We start from the raw sequence: 16,732 nt of genomic DNA on the forward strand, positions 1-16,732 counted from the left end.
GTTCCAAGTGGCAAATGGGATACATTCACCCAACCAGCTTGCAGAATGAGCTTGGGAACAACTTTTAGTGCAGAGATGTCTCCAAGGAATGGTTTAAAAACTGCAGTTAGGAGCGGTAAGTGGTAAGAAAAAAACCTGTGAGGTTGGAAAAAAATGTCTGAACCACTAGAAAGCAAAGAGGAGCCAAAAGGAAGAGCCATGGGGACAGTCAGGAGGCAGGCATCAATAAAAAGCTGCAGGCTGCAGAGTGCAGTGCTGCAGGGCTCCACACTGGAGACCTGTTCTTTTGTCCCAAACTAAGATGGAACTTCAAAAATACAGACTTTGAAGCTGTCAAATGCTTGCAGCAGCTGCAAGCATGCAGCATGTAAAGCAAAGGGCCACAATTTAGTGGCAGCTTTTTTATGGATTACCATAACATGAGACAGTGGCAATAGTGGCAATGAGCCTTATGAAATGTACACATAATAAAATGTGGTCTGTAATGGGAACTTGAATGATCTAAGTATTATACAAATGCTGCTGCACTTTTACACTGCAAATGACACTTGTTTCCATTTCAGAGAACAGGGCTCAGCAGTAATGTGGAGTCAGGCTGAAGGACCCTGTGCAAATGTGCAGCAGTGGTAAGGCAATATATTTATTTCAGAATGAAATATTTTTTTAATTTAATAAATTGCATTTATTCTTAAATATGCACATAGGAATATGATAAATACCAGCTGTGTGGCAATGAAAGCTACACTGCAGCTTTGATATTACCGTGTTGCTGTTATGCAACCCAGTTTCAGATGCTGACCCATCCAGGTTCCCAGTTTTTACAATTGCACTCCACTGGAGTTTAACTACTGAACAGCAGCCCCAAATATATGTACTGTTACTGCTTGCTTGTGCAATGGCTTCATTCATTTTCTTTCAATGTAGATTTATTAAATATAGCAATAAGCTATCTTCCACAACAGTGTAATCAGAGTAACTGATGATAACAGCGGTTTATTCATGTCAAGGCATCTAATTCCTACTGCTCTTAAGTCTCAGTTCCCATAGCCCTACAGAACATGGAATGATATGGACAAATCTTGCCTAAGTAAGTTTCATTGTGATCTGGGATTCTGAGCCCTGCAGAAAAGGATTTATAGATGCACTTCTCTCTAGAACTGCTATATACCGTTGTATGATTGATAACAAAAAAAAGTAACTGAAGTACTTCTACTCTCACTGAGCACCACCTCTATTTACAGATTTTATAATTTCTGGTCTGTATTGATTTTAAAAGTATCTTTAGCATGCAAAGCGCTGTTCAATGCATTTTGACCCCAAAGCAGGGAATTTGCACAAGTATTCCCACTAGAATGTTTGTCCTTTCGTGTCCATGCATTAGGGCTCTGTTTAAAATCTGTCCGTGTCCCTAATCTCCCTGGGGAGCTTTTCCTGAATATTCAGTGCTAGTCCACAGTCTGTAACAAAAGAGGGAGGGGAAAAAAAAAAAAAAGAGAGACAGAGAACACTGTTTATGCATAAAGTTCAAGAGCTTTTTCACAAAAAAAAACATATGCACACACAAAAGCACCTCAACTACAGAGCCTGGCATTTCCACAGCAAAGATCTGACAGCGCATGCAGTTTTTTGAGTTAACTAATTTACAATAAGGGCATCAGACATCTGAGCTCCAGATGCACTCATTCAGGCAGCCAAGGCCATAAATAAAATAGAAAAGAATACTCTTACCCTAACACAGATTTTATAGACATGTGTTGAAGGCTTAGCAGATGGGTTTTGCTGTCTCAGCTTTTACCTGTGTAACGAAGTGAATGCATGAAGCTGCTTATTGGCTTCTTCAATTCAAGACCTATGCATTTGCTCCCATATGCTCCCATGAAGATATGGCTAATTTAAACAATAAGCAAAATCCCACTCCTCAGGAAAGCTGATGGCAAAACTTCCACTGGTTCCAGCAGGCTCTGGGTGTTGCTCTACATAAATGCAATTGGCTGAATTTGGCTAATAGCATAACCAATACTATAATTGAATTTGTATTCTTCGATCTACAGATTTGCCACCTTATCACCACCCCTAGTTCTACTTTCATCCCATGGTTCTGTGGAAGAACAAAACTAATGACACAGCTACTGTCACCAAAACTGAGGTTGCTGCAGCCTCAGCCCAGACTGCCATCCAGCTCTCTCCCATGGAGAGGTGAGAGAGGTTTGAATTAGGGCAAGATATCAAAACATTTTGTCATATCATTAACTTTGTTTTGCTCAATCTACATGCTGTTCTAACAGAGCAGAAAACTGGAATCACAAATCTGAAAGATGACATATCATATAGCAAACACTTCTGAGTTTCAAAAAAGTTTGCCAATTGAGAAATGAATGTTTTCCTCCACATAGAGACATCAACATCATCATCATCATCATCATCATCATCATCATCATCATCATCATCATCCAGTCTAGCTTTTATAAACATCTGAGCATTCTTTTGAAACCAGTGTGCTGTTTGGGCAGATGGCATGGAAATTTTACAGTCCATTTCATCCCTGATGCCTACACTTAATGTTCACTGTTAATAACGGGATATACACAGAGATACACAGATGAACATACATGTGTATATAGATATGCTAAGAGAATAAAACATTTCTGACATGTTCTTATAAAGGAATTAAATTGGTGAAGGCAGATTTCTGAGCTCAGCACATGCTAAAGTGCATCCTCAAAACTGTGTATTTGGCTGACTTTAAGAATTGTGCACTGTGAGCAGCTGTGAAACATCTGAGGACAGGGCAATGACAGGGAGAGGAATACCCAGTCTGGGACCAAAGCTTGCATCAGGAGGAAGCAACAGGGGCAACTCCAGGCTTGAGAGGTAGAACAGGCAGTGCAGGGAACAGGCACCAAGGAAGTTACTGGACTAATGCATGGCTTGCATGATATCCATGGTTGGATACGTCCTTACAGAGCTATCTTTAAGAGGCAGCACTTGACTCAAGCAGCTCTTGCAAACTGGACTCTGCTTGTCTCTCTGTGCCTTGGCTCAGTCCCTACCCACAGTCCCCCATCCCTGCCGCTCTCAGGACCACTCCCAGATAGTGCACCCCTGATTCCAGTCACAGCACTGCTTTATAATACACCTCAGGGAAAGACACAGGAAGAAGAAGAGAACAAACTTAAATGATGGCTAATGACTCAGACTGACTAGAGAATGTGCTAAAAGCAAGCTTGTTTCACCAATGGCAGAGCTTTGCTGTTTGCTTTACCCCCTCCAGACTAGGTCATCCCAATTCCTTTTCTCCATTTAATGGTGACATAACTAAGTGGCCAGGAAGAAGCTGTCTCACCTATCATAAAAACACAATACACAATAATCATAGGAGGCTACTGCTCAAGACAAAGCCATGACCTCCATATTTAAGCATCTGCTGGTCTGTAATTCTGAAGAACACATTTATTAGCAAAATCCTGGTTTTATAAGTTGCAAATCAAGACACAGCTTCCTTCAGCACTGTATCATATTTATGAATCATGAGCCTTTTTAGTGCATGACACTTTGCTTTAGAAATAAAATTGACTGTTCAACGGCAGAACACTTCAGTCTTCTTTTTCTACAGCTACTGCTTAGTCTCAAACCAGAACAAAACAGCTCTGGAATAATACATGCACCTAATGTCCTCTTAGTATCTACCAGATTCAGTATAAATGCATAATGATGAGTTTCTAAGTCTGACATCTGCTCAATTAGCAGCATTTTCAATATCTGGCTACTTTGCAACACTTGGCAGCTAAGTAAAGCACACAGTCAGATGTGGATTTTTTTTGTTTTGGGGGGGTGGCAGCGCTAGAGGTTTCCCAGATATCCCTTATTTCAAAGCAGGAAAAAAACAACAATGGCCAGCTCTGTACCAAACCACAGGTCAACAGATTTCAATGGTCCAAGGTTAAAACTGGCCTCCAGCTAGCTGCACAGACTTATCCCATAGGTACTAAACAGGAAACTTTTAAAGCTTAAAAATAGTTAGCTATGTGACTTATCCTTGTAAAAGGATTTTTATCATGAACATGAAGACTACAAGCTTTTCTCCTTTCAAATGCTTGTGTTTGACACTCTCTAAAGCACAGCAAATCTGTGTTTTTCTCTCTTGCATAGGCTGTGGGTTGAGTTTTGTTTTGCTATTCTTTTCTCTTTCACAAATCAAGCTGTCAGCAGCACGGGAAGTAATTCTGTAACTGGGACACGTAAGAGCTCTGTTCGAAGACTGCATCGCTGCCCCCAGTAAAGTCACCCTTGGAAACAAGAGCACTTGAGAATATCTTAGCACACAGTGAAAGGCTTTTTTGCTATGGTTTATTTAGCTGAAAAGGAAAAACATAATTCAAGGAAAAAGCTCCAGATCTTAGAGCATACTGAAAGTATGCAGTCTCTCCTGAGCCTCCTGCTACTGCAGGCTACAGCCTCTGAAGAGCACTGGTTGAATATCCATTTCTTTGGGGACAATGTTTTTGAGCTGGGAGATAAACTACTTTTCTTGGCCTTGATATGAAAGCTAAACAATAATAGATGCTCCTCTCCTACTACACAAACACTCCCAAAACTAAGGGAGTACAGCCAAATACCAAAGGGCCACACTGTACACAGCTGATTGCTATTTGAATTGTTTTAGCCTGCTCTTAACTTCTTCCTCTGCTCCTTACTCACTGCCTCATATAACTCCTAGGTGTTCTCTCCACATGTCCAGGCTTCAAACTCAGCAGATCCATCCCATTTGTCCCCAGATGCCACATCTAGCCACCACAGCCCAGGTGGCCCAGTTTACCTAACCTCAATCTCCTGTGAGACCCTGGAACCTATCTTCACCATCAGATGCACTGTGCTTACCCAGCCTAGCCACGTAATTAGTGCAGCTGCACAGCCACCAACCTGCCAGCACACATGTGGCAGACCCACTTCTTGGCAACTATTAATCACATATTGCATAAGAAACAGTCCCTTAATGCAGGCGAGTCTTTCCACTCCCAAATCATGTAAAAGACATAAAAGCTTTTGGCCATGGCAGAAAAGTGAACAAAATGAGTGGTAATTAACTCTCATGACTACAAAGGCTAACAACTTCAGCACTTGCAAAGGGGATCAGAGGCAGCTGAGCTGAGAAAGAACTGTAGCAGAACAAGTATTTGCCTGGGAGCAAACACTGCCTGAGTGCTTATTTTAGAATGAATAGTCATGTTAGTTAACTAGAGCTAACTTTTGAACAAATAGCTCACGTTACAGCATACTGAGGTACACCAGATGCATCCTTTGATGTACTAACTGACAACCTACTGCTGAGTTCTTTTTGTCAGGAATTTAAAAAAACCCTAAAATTTATCTTTCATAGCTGATTCTGGGTTTTGGCACAGTCTTTTCACAGGTTAATGGAAACAAACCTAAAATGGACTTAATCACTGCAGCATGAGATATCTACATTCAGCAAGAGCATGTGGTTTGCAAAGAGAAAAAAAGGAACCAAAGAAAGTTTTTCTGTAAATCAACATGTGTGACTGTTCCTCACTATCTCAGGACAGGCAAGTTTTAGTGCACTACATGTCCTTGGTGTTTCTGACCTTTCAGCACAACTGCAGCCTCTAAGCACCAGGATCTGGTCTGCTGTTCAGTAGCATACTATGCAGCCTGACACACCCTTCATGCCACTTACTTAAAATACCAATGGGGACAAGGAATATGACTCCCATGGTTTTCAAGAAGTAGGGGAAAAGAGCTGGGATTTGGGGAGTGACTTATAAGGCAGACAAAATTCATCCTGGAAATATGAAGTAAAATGTGTTCTGATTATTATCATGAAAATAAACACATCTCATCTGGAAACACATGAATTCAGGAGTAAAAATTTCTTTTCTATACGAACTACTTACTACTTCACACTGGTCATAAACTTAAGGGATTTGACAGGGATTAAAGATTCACTTGTCAGCTGCTATGTCCTTTAATTAGCTTCCTAACATCCATACTGACTGAAGCAGGATGTTCCCCAATTTAGCAAATCAGGCTGTCTCTATCCAGGTTTCACTGTAGCTCTGAAGACCTGAAAAAGAGTATTAAATGCAGTGATTCTTTTGTCCCCTAGTAGACATAATCTACCATATAAATTTTCTTCTGTCCTGGCTTTTGTGGAATGGACAACAAAAATATTAACCTAAATTCCAGAAGCTGCATAAAGTGTGTATGGCTGTTCATGATCTTTTGAGGAGAAATTCATATACCAAAACCCATAGCTCTGCTATGACCTGTTCTTGTATCTCCTATCTTACTTCAGGTCCACAGGAAACTTCACCATAAACATACATTCACAACTTCATATCCATACCACAGTTAGGTATGGATGGTCTTGTTTGCAAAGCACTTGACAGGACTTAGGGGTTCTCTACCACAGACAACTCAGACCCCAACTGTTGAACTCAGCCGAAACTTCTTCACCCCTGTTTTGCACTCCCACCTGTAATACGGAGATGAGAAAATTCTTTAACCTTTCCAACTAAATATTCTTCTACTTTTTAAATGGTACACTCATCTTAGGACAGAGGATCAACCAAATACTCACCCAGAACCAAACACAAATCACTCTTTGGGGTCCCTGGATAAGAATCAGCCCCTAAGATGTTAACCAGCTTTTGTTTAACAGCATTTTTAAAGTCTGAACCAACTATAAATCAGACCAGCCAGATTCTCACTTTGGGTCATTAGCTTCACCGTGTTTCCATCCTCTTGTCTTTCCATGCTCTGGGTGATTCCAGGCAAGTTTGTTGCTGGTCTCTTACACTTGGTTTTTGCCATCTTATACTGTTGGAGCCGTGCAAGAAACTGTAATAACAATATTAACTGCTCAGCTTTGACAGGACATAGCTATTTTTACTGGATTACTTTTCTGGCACAGCATTTAAAGAACCAAATGATTTGACACCTGTAATTTTATACTTGGAATAACACAAGGTATTCATACTTCCTTTGTAATGTAAGATAAAAGCAAACACTACATATGTTCTCATTCCAGTGCTGCTGTCTGACAGCTATTTGCTCAAGGAGAAAAAAGTACTGTTACATTACAGAATATGTGGAAAAGTAAAAGCTATGGAAAAGAAATCATTAAATAGCTAACTTATTCCCCCTGCTAGCACTAGACTGTTCCCTGCAGCATGTTTCAGAGTGTTTTGTCCAGTCTGGTTTTACAAGTTTCACATTACTTTCATTTATATATTTAATACAGCACCAAGTCCAATGTGGTTTGGTGCTGCTTATTTTCCTTGTCTTTCAACTAGAAGACTCAGTGCTAGACCAGCTGTTCATATAGAGTCAACTCCAAATCTACTGAAAATATCTGGACTCTTTCCACTGACTCCAACAGGCTTTGGATCAGGCTCAGGAAAAGACGACGAATACATTTCATGTAAGACTAAGCAGGTTACAGTCAGCAAAGTATAAAGAGGATTAGCTGTGTACAATCCAAAGGCACGTTACCCTGCATGCTGAAATGCCTGCCTAACACACTTTCACTTTCATGGAGAGAAAGGGCCAGATTCGTTTCTGGTGCTCTGCCACTAAGTCAATGCTACTATGCAAGGAATGAGTGACCTGGAATCTACCCAGTTAACCTCATTACAACTGGGATTTTCCTAAACTAGAGATGAGAAAATTTATTTTCTAAAATTGCAAAACCAGTAAGCAAATAATAGAGTGGTATAATGGTTTGCATTGGAAGGGATCTTAAACATCGCCTAGTTCCAAACCCCCCCATGGGCTTTTTGCTTTTCAGTTAAGTTTGGATCTTTAGAGACCCTATGGGATGAGTATCAGGAAAAGCACAATGGATCTTGTCTCTGTCAGGGAAGGATGAACTCTCTTTTACTTCAGAACTTAAAATGGGTCATATTTGGTTTAAGACACACACATCTAGACCTCCATTTTCTGTCAACAAAACAGATGGGCAACCCCAAACCAATTTGTGCATACTTCATGGAGCACTGATACTACAACATCCCCCCACTGTGTATGCTTTGAGAGAATGACTTCTGAAAGCTAGAACGCCTCTTATCAAGGATTATTCTGCCAGTGGGGGATTTATTCTGAACAATACCATCAAATGAAGATGGTGGTGAGCAGTTATTCTTCCCACCCTTTCAAAGTTCACAGTAGAACATGTCAGTGTTAGGGATAGTCTCAGCTGCTGAGAATGCTTTAATCAAACACTTTTTTTTCTGCTCCTTTTGCTCCCTAGGGACAGGGGACTTCATGGTACTGCTTTGTTGTACAATGTGTACAGTTATAACCTACGCTGAAAGTATGCCATTAATGAATGAACACTGGGTGTGTGTGTGTCAAGCAGATGAGAATATTCTTTTGATCTTCTGAGCTCCACCACTGTGGCAGACGGGTGTCTAAACTGCTTTATTAATGCACTGAAGTCTTCCATCATTTTTCAAACAATACTGAAGGAAAAATCAGAATTTCATCATGGTGTGATTTTATGTTCTTCCAGTTCAAATATAGCTGGAAGAAGAGGAAAAAAAATATTTATTTATTTATTAATTTTCAAGAGGTTGGGAAGAATATTTCATGTGTTTGACACTCTCAGAGGCATCCAACAGAAGCTTTTCAAATTTCTGTTTAATTTCAAAGCAGTTTCCACACAACATGGGAGGTGTATTTAGCTTTAGGTACAATTTTGAAACTAATCCAACAAAGCAAGATAATGGATTCAAAGTATTTTTGAGGATAACAAAGAATCAGAATAAGCATGTTTAAAAATCATAGAGGTTTATGAACATAATTATAGCAATGGTTTTAGCCTCCAACATATGAATAGAAGTGAAAAACAACCCAACTGGTGTGAGGCCACTGGAATAAAGTTTATATGCAAATGCCTGCAGGAAAGCAATGTAGAAAATCCTTGATAACCCTTCCAAATATATTATTCTAATGTAGTGTTGTGATGAAAAACCGAATCCAGCCAAATTTTCCCAGACTGAATGACATTTCCAAGGAGAAGAGAAAAAGAGGCAATGTAAGACCTCTGTTCTGTAAAAAAACCAAATCAAATTACCACTTCACAGGCAGCTAAGCTTTTTTAACAAGTCACTTGCAAAAGTGAGAGGTCAGGTCCCTCAATCTCTTTGCCATCCTCCCAACTGCATTTGCGACATCTCAGTACTCCCCTGATCACAGAATCACATAAATCATTTGGGTTGGAAGGAACTTCAAAGATCACCTAGTTCCAAAGCCCCTGCCATGGCCAGGGATGCTACCCACTAGATCAGGATGCTCAAGCCCCACACTACCTGGGCATGAATACTTTCAAGGATGGGGCATTCCTCTGGACAACCTGTTCCCATGTTTTAACATTCTCACAATTAATAATATCTCCCTAATATCTAATGTAAACCTAGTCTGAGTTTAAAACTATCCCCCCTTGTGCTATCATCACAGACCCTTGTAAAAAGTCTCTCTGCAGCTTTTTAAAGGTCCCCCTTAGGTACAGGAAAGCTGCTTCAAGGTCTCCCTGGAGTCTTCCTCTTCTCTAGGCAGAACATCCCCAACTCTCTCAGCCTGTTGTCACAGGAAAAGGTACTCCAGCCCTTTGAACTTCTTTATAGCCCTCCTCTGGATTTGTTCTAACAGGTCCATGTCCTTCTTATGTTGGACAAAGCACTTTACATAGGGTCTCAGGAGAAAAGAGCAGAGGGGCAGAATCCCCTCCCTGGCCCTGCTGGCCACGCTGCTTTGGATGCAGCCCAGGACACGGCTGCATTTTTGGGCTACAAGGGCACATTACTGGGTCAATCAAGCTTCTCGTCAACCACCACCCCCAACTCCTTCACCCCAGAGCTGCTCTCAATCCATTTTCTGCCCAGCCTATTTGTGCTTGGGATTACCCCAGTCCATCTGCAGCACCTTGCATTTGGTCTTGCTGGACTTCACAAGGTTCACACAGGCTCACCTCTCAAACCTGCCAAGTGTCATAACTGTTTTTGCTTCCCTCCACACCTCACAGCTTGGTATCGTCTGCAGATTTGCAGATCCTCTACCTCATACCTGTCATTTAGTCAGCTATTTACCTCACTACGCCAGAGAAAGCCATCCACCTTTCTGCTGTTTTTCTTCCAGATCAAAGTGGCTAACAGAGAGATCCAACACGTCAGAACCAGGGCATGGAAAGCAGCAAAATTACCAAGGACTCCTGGGGAGGGAAAAAGGACTGGGGACTGCCACATCTCTCTTCTGTGCAAACTGAAATTGTCTGAATGTGTCTCGTGGAAGAACTGTCTTATTGCAAGGACTTGTTATTAGAAGGGAAGAGGGAATTGACAGGAGAAGTAGAACAAGTAAGGGTTCTTTTCTTTGGAGGAGTGTGTCTATATCAGTGTGCAAACTAGAGCGGTAGAAATCCCATACCTCTGCAGAGGATTTAATGGGTAGAAAAAACTGTGTACATATGCAGCAGCTGCAACACACTGGAACAGGGGATGCATAACCTATATGCAAATAACTATGCAGTTCTGCCCTGAAAATGTGGGCCTGACTGCACAGCAATGTCTACATCAAGTCTGCTACTGCTGGTATGTTGCACTTCATATGCATGGCTGGACAGCACAGCACACACACAGAGCTGCTCCTGTGAGGGGCTTCATGTCCTGTAACTGCTGTGTGTGCTCACAGTGCTGACATCCAGAGTTCCCAGGTATGCAGCAACCAGTGCAGAAGGGTCTGCTCTCTACAGCTACCACACATCCAGAAAGCCCAGACAAATTTATGAAACCCTCAAAATCTGCCTAAATGTGATTTCCAGGTGCAAAGAGTAAATGTGTCTGGGAAAAGGAAGCCTGTAGCATCCAGGAAGTTGTTTCCTACCTGCACAAAAGCAAACACAGGACACCAACAGCTTAGGAACACCTGTTCTAATGAAGCGAAGGCAGGGCTAGAGCTTAAGTCTCAAATTCTTCCCCAGTCTTCTCTACTGACTTGATTTACCACAATTACATTTGACAATGAATTTGAGAGGACATGCTTTCACATAATGGAAATATGAGAGATTGCATTTCAGCTTCACAAATGTGCCTGTTACTGATGCCATTACAAAAGCTACATAAGGAACTTATTTCAGGTCTAGACACCTCAGAATACAATATCTGTAAATGAGTAAGAAGCTATGCACTAAGATGAGAATCCACCCTTCTCTCTCTTTTAAATGGCATTGGCTTATAAAATTAATTACTTACACACCTCACAGAGACGCAGTACTTAATTAATATTTGTTAAGTGCTTTGCAATTCTGATGGAAGACATACTATGCATCATTATTAATACAGTGTAAAAGTGATGCCATTGGTGTTGCTCAAGCAGAATGCTGAAAGGATATCTATTCAGTTTCTGATTTAAAATGGGGGGTGAGATGGAAAAGGTTTTGGAAAGCAATTTAAAACTCAGCCTAAAGAAAAAGGGAAAACTGGAAAGGAGAGGAGAGGAGCTAAAACATTTTTCAGAGGTATTTACCGTGTGATGTGCATTAATTCCCGCAAAATTAAAGTGTAAGTGCCTACAGCAAAATCCTGGCTCCAATCAAGTACATGGAAAATGTTTCAGTGACTTCAGCGAGGTGAAGATTGTTAGTTTTTGTCATAATTTCCAGCAGATGCATCCCATATGCAGGTTTGCAATTTTGCACAGTTCCTTGTTTATAGTTTAGGTTCAGGAAATAACCTCATCAAGCTCAGACATGCTCACCATGTAAAGGCAACTGCTCAGCTTCTAATCTTTCTACTACATCGCATACTTGGAGTAAACCTTTCCATTCTGTTAATGAATTTGGACCTGAGCTACCTATTTAAGCTGGTGGCAAAACTCCAATTAAATGGAAGCTCCGTGGAGATCACTGTAGATTTTGTAATAAATATGGGAAGCAAACATCCTGTGTTTAACAGTGTACACCCCTGGAGTTAACTCATTTACTCAGAAGTCTTTGGAATTCTGACTGGAAAACAAATCAAAACAAATCAATCCCCAAACTCCTGAAGTAACAGAAATTCAGGCAACTTGTTTTTTTAAGCATTAGTCCTTTATATCTAGCAAGACTAATAATCAGAGAAACTCCTTCCTCACCACTTCTGGATAAGGAAGAGTTAATTCAACTGAAAACTTTGCACCTGTGAGACTCAAAGAAGAAAGGTTAAAAGAGTAGCAAGGGAGAGGCACCAAAATTTGAGAGAAGGTACCTGTGAGCTTCTAATATTAAGAAGAGTCACAGGACCCTATAGCTACTTTAGGTAGGTAAACTAAGTGAAAATGCCCTAGGCTTCCAATTTTGATATATTTTTATTCTTGACAAGGATTGATGACTGTTATGTGGTGTATATGGGCGTCTCGGTAAGCTATTAATTACCCTTTTCCAAGTGGTATGCAATGGCTTCCATCTTCTTAATGTACTTCTATTCAGCACAGGAAATCTTAGAAGTACTATTTATTCTAAAGCATCTGTTAAGGTGGGCTCTCTTAACCATGCTACGTGTAGAAATGTTGTACTACAGCAAACCAGCACTTGTAGAGCAGTTTTGTGTCTATGCAACTGCTAGACCAAATGTAATGATCAAGTTGCACACAGCAGCTCTCCCTTTCACTTGTGCTAGTATGCTCTATGTTTTTAACTTAGTGCAAGCTCTGAAGCACGTAGGCTTGTAGTTTTCTCTCTCAGTGCTTGTACAGCTGTGTCTACAAATGTATGTGTCCATTCAAAATCCAAGGAAATGTTCCTGGATGCCAGGATTAAGCTTAGATAGCTGCAGCTCTAATAAATAACATGCAGCTCACATTGTAGTTCTAAGTGCTGACAGTTGCTTTCCAGTCCTATTGGAATAAGCAACATCATTCTTCCATCCGAACTCTGTAGTCACACTGTGTTGGTGTATGAACTACATCATGTTGCTGCTCTCAGGATCCTCAGGAGAGACGATATTAAGGTGCCAAGGCAAAAATTCAAGCCTAAAGATTTTACTGACTATAAGTTAAATGTGTGATACTTAAGTCTAAATGTGTGATACTTAAGTCACGCAAAAACAGTGCAGTGTCACTTGTGTAAACAGGTAGGCTGTGTCTCCTTCCTAAGACTGTGCATTAATAAGATACTTACTGGCCAACCAGTAGCATCAAATATGGCAAACATTTCTCCAAAGTCTGCCTTTATTATGGCTGGAGATAATGGTGCACAGGTAGTACAGGGGAAAAATCATACTGTGATCTGCTTGGCATGGGTACTGACAGGGAAGGCCACTGAAGGGATACTAACTATGTATTTTGAAGAGATTTTAATTTTGTGGAGGGGCCAGAAGAAAATTGTACCAGAAATCTGAGTCAGCAAGGCTATATATAAGACTTACTGACATTTGCATTGTGCTGACAAGACATGAAGGATTTTCAAGATAATAGTGTTCCTCATTTTTAGACCTCAGGAAAAAACACCATCCTGCTAAATAAGGTATTTCATGGCTTATTTTCCTCACTGTGCATCCATCTAAATTATCCTTGACTCTTTACCTGACAAGGTCTCTTTCCCTTACTGGCTTACACTTTTTCCCCCCAGCAAGATGAACAGCAGCCCAGCAGCAATCTCTAATAAAACCACACCTGTATGGAAAGTAACTGAATTTCCTCTAAGCCTGTCAAATGAATCCTAATCACTCTTATCTCACATGCTTTCCAGAGCAGGTCCTTGCAGTTCTCTAACCTTTTAACCTTTGTTTCTGTGCCTGGTTTTAATGTTAAAACTTCTTTCATGGTTCTCTTATGTGATGAACAGGACAAATCTATTTATTTTTATCTCTGGTAAGACTTGCATTCCTTCTACTTACTTATAACCTGCCAAATGGAACTATCTGCATCCACAAATGCCTCTGTAGTCTATCTTTTTATTTTCTCCTACCTCCCAGGTATCCCACATACATTTCCCAGCCTCAGGTGATGGATCCCTTATGTTACATTAAAATGAATGGTGTTCAGATAACTATGTCTTTTCGAGTAGTCCAGATCTTGGTGTATCACCCTGTGTTTACACCTTCAATTTCTGGTGTTCACCAGTGCCATACAACCAGTTATAGAGGCTCCTGTAGAGTGCTAAAAGACTGAAAAGGAATGGTGTGAGGTCTTTGGGACAATTTTTGACTTCTGTTGGATCAAATTTCCTTACAGATATTCCAATTTCTTAAGGGTCTTCTTTCTGGAGGATTTTAATATGTAAATTTTAATTATTTTAATGCTAGACTGGATTTTTATAATTACTGCTGGCTATGTCTGCATCAGGAATAAGCATGAGTCTGCAAATGAAAATACCTGATGCTGAGGGTTGTGTTCCCATTATGGGTTCTGTGTGTGTGGTTGGTTTAGGTCAGCTCTTGCCTGCCCTCGCGGACTTTCCCACCTATGAGCTGTGGAGAGCGTTGAGCATTCACTGGTGGTGCAGCCTCTGGTGATCCATCGGAGAACCTCAGGTTCAAGTCAAATTGCACTACATGGAGACAATGCTTCAAACCCACACTCTTGGCTCTCACTCCTTTAGCACCATCAAAGTGAGAATCTGCACTAGCGCTGGTGCACAGATCAACACCTGTCAGACAGTCTGGGAGATTACTGTTGCCATTAATGAACTTAATCTACATCTGGAGAAGGCACACAGGGATGTGGAAGATTTCTATCTCTTTGTTAGTTAATGGGAGAAGTTTACAAAGCCAATCTTCAAAGCAGATACAGCTACAGATAGGAAAAAGAGAAAACATTCCCTCTTCACTTGCCTCCAGTTTGATCTATAAGAGGTCTAATAACATGATGGCAGAATACATTTTGATGTAATGGATAATTTGGCTTACTATGTTCAGTGTAGTGATCAAATTAATAGCAGGACTGACTTTTTATTTGGTGTAGGGAGGGGTAAGAAGGGCAGGGGAAAGCCCCTATCATCTGCTGTGTACTGAAGATAGGAAGAGTACTCTCAGAGAGCTCTGGAAATAGGGACTATGTATTTTAGTTAGTGGTATGCTATGCAAACACTTACTGAAAACACTTGAACACCAAGAAAAGCAAATTACTCTGCCCTGGTGGAAGGGGTGGTTAAATTCAACTGCTATTACTGCTGTGCAGCTGTTAAAAAACCACCACTGCACCAAAGCAGATGAAAGGATTCTGTCATTTACAACATTCTAATACCAGAAAGGATCACCTAAACATGCTAAAAGACAAATGTCAGGATAAAGTACCTGGTGATGCTTTTTCAAGTTGTTCACAACAGGGAAAAAACTAAGAAGTAATGCTGAATGGATAATCTGAAATTTTACTAACATATTCCAATATTCTTGTGTATCAGGTATACTTTCAGAAGTACAGTCTCAAGAACTTCCCATTCCTTACAACATGCCCAGCAGAAAAAAGTAAAACTGCATCTTGTTAGCTCCCATACTAGCCTGATGGTCATATAACTGCTCCTCCCAGAAACTGAGACATAATATAGCCTTCTTCTGCAACCTCCTCGGTTATGCAAAGTCACAGCTCAAAACTGTAAACTGAGTCACAAACAGAGTGACTGTACAGAAAAACAGAAAAATCCAGCTAAGTGCCTTTCTTCCCCCTCTCCCCATTATTGAAATGCAAGCATTTCAAGGTAGGTATTCACACACATCTCTTGTTGACGTCTGTTTTAGTGGCACTTGTACAGATGGGAGTCAGACAGAGAGATGTACAGACAAAGGTTATCTAGAGCTGATGCTGCCACCCTTCAGACCTATGTCTAAAGCCGCCTCCTAATTCTGAGAACAACCCCAAGCTGGGCTGCCACCAAACCATCCTCAGAGCTGCTCTGAGGGCTGTGCTGCAGCCTGGGTAAGGCAGCACAGGCAGATGGGGGAAGCTGCTGTGCAACAGCAATGCTCACATAGAGGGAGCTGGGCTGTTCAACAGACATGATGCATTCACCTGTGCTGGCTGAACTGGGGCAGGTATAAAAGAAAGGCCAAGTGCCCTATCAGCTACGTTGCTTAGGGAGGGTATGAGTGGGTTTGTCTCTTTGTGGGAGCTCCCATTCTCAAGGTGCCTTAAGTGAAGTGAAAACAACCCTCAGCGTCAGCTCTTCTTCCTGCTTGATTTTGTATTGTGGTCACAGCTGCAAAGGTAAGGATGTTATTTTGCTCCTCTGGCATTGAGTCAAAACCCAGAAGTTTGTATTAGAAAAGTGGTCTGGAAAGTACTGTATTAACAGACATGCAAAGCCTCTGACTTCTGGGGAATAACCAGCTTTGAAGTAAAATACACTCAGCAATAATCCATGCACACTTCATTAATTTCAGAACTGCAACAGCAAAGTACTACTTAGAAAAAGCTGTAAGATAGTAATGAAGGCTTTGGGGTTTATTTTTATTTTTAATCCCAAAAGCTCCTTATCTCCCTTCTCCATGTTTTTTCATTCAATTTTCAGTAGTCTAAGTTAAAGCTCATCTAATAAAAAAAATGACACATTAAGTTTGGCTAACCTCTTCACCCCCCTCTTGATGAGAATCCTTTCTTCCTTGGGGAGTAAATGCAACAACTTCACAATTGGTACATTGCTTATTTAAGATAACTTTCCTCTGCGTTTTGTGTTTAATGGAATTTGGCTGATCTAGGAGATTTCGGCACTTAAATAATTGAGATAGTGAGGGCAGCAATTTTT

At 40.8% G+C, this 16,732-nt stretch overlaps 1 protein-coding gene across 9 annotated transcripts in view; it reads right to left on the reverse strand.

The window, feature by feature from the left end:
- The window catches only part of COA1 (cytochrome c oxidase assembly factor 1), a 52,047-nt gene that overhangs the window by 33,650 nt on the left and 1,665 nt on the right, over positions 1-16,732 (reverse strand). The window contains exon 1 of one of the 9 annotated variants that reach the window (XM_086845295.1): positions 5,913-6,082. The exons of the other annotated variants lie outside the window; for them this stretch is intronic. The gene's annotated coding sequence lies outside the window, so the exon portion shown is untranslated. Of the gene's footprint in view, positions 1-5,912; positions 6,083-16,732 lie in introns of those variants that run through there. 9 annotated transcript variants of the gene reach the window in all.

Source organism: Cyanistes caeruleus, chromosome 1, assembly GCF_971803275.1.
Source record: "Cyanistes caeruleus chromosome 1, bCyaCae1.hap1.1, whole genome shotgun sequence".
NCBI classification, from domain to species: Eukaryota; Metazoa; Chordata; class Aves; order Passeriformes; family Paridae; genus Cyanistes; species Cyanistes caeruleus.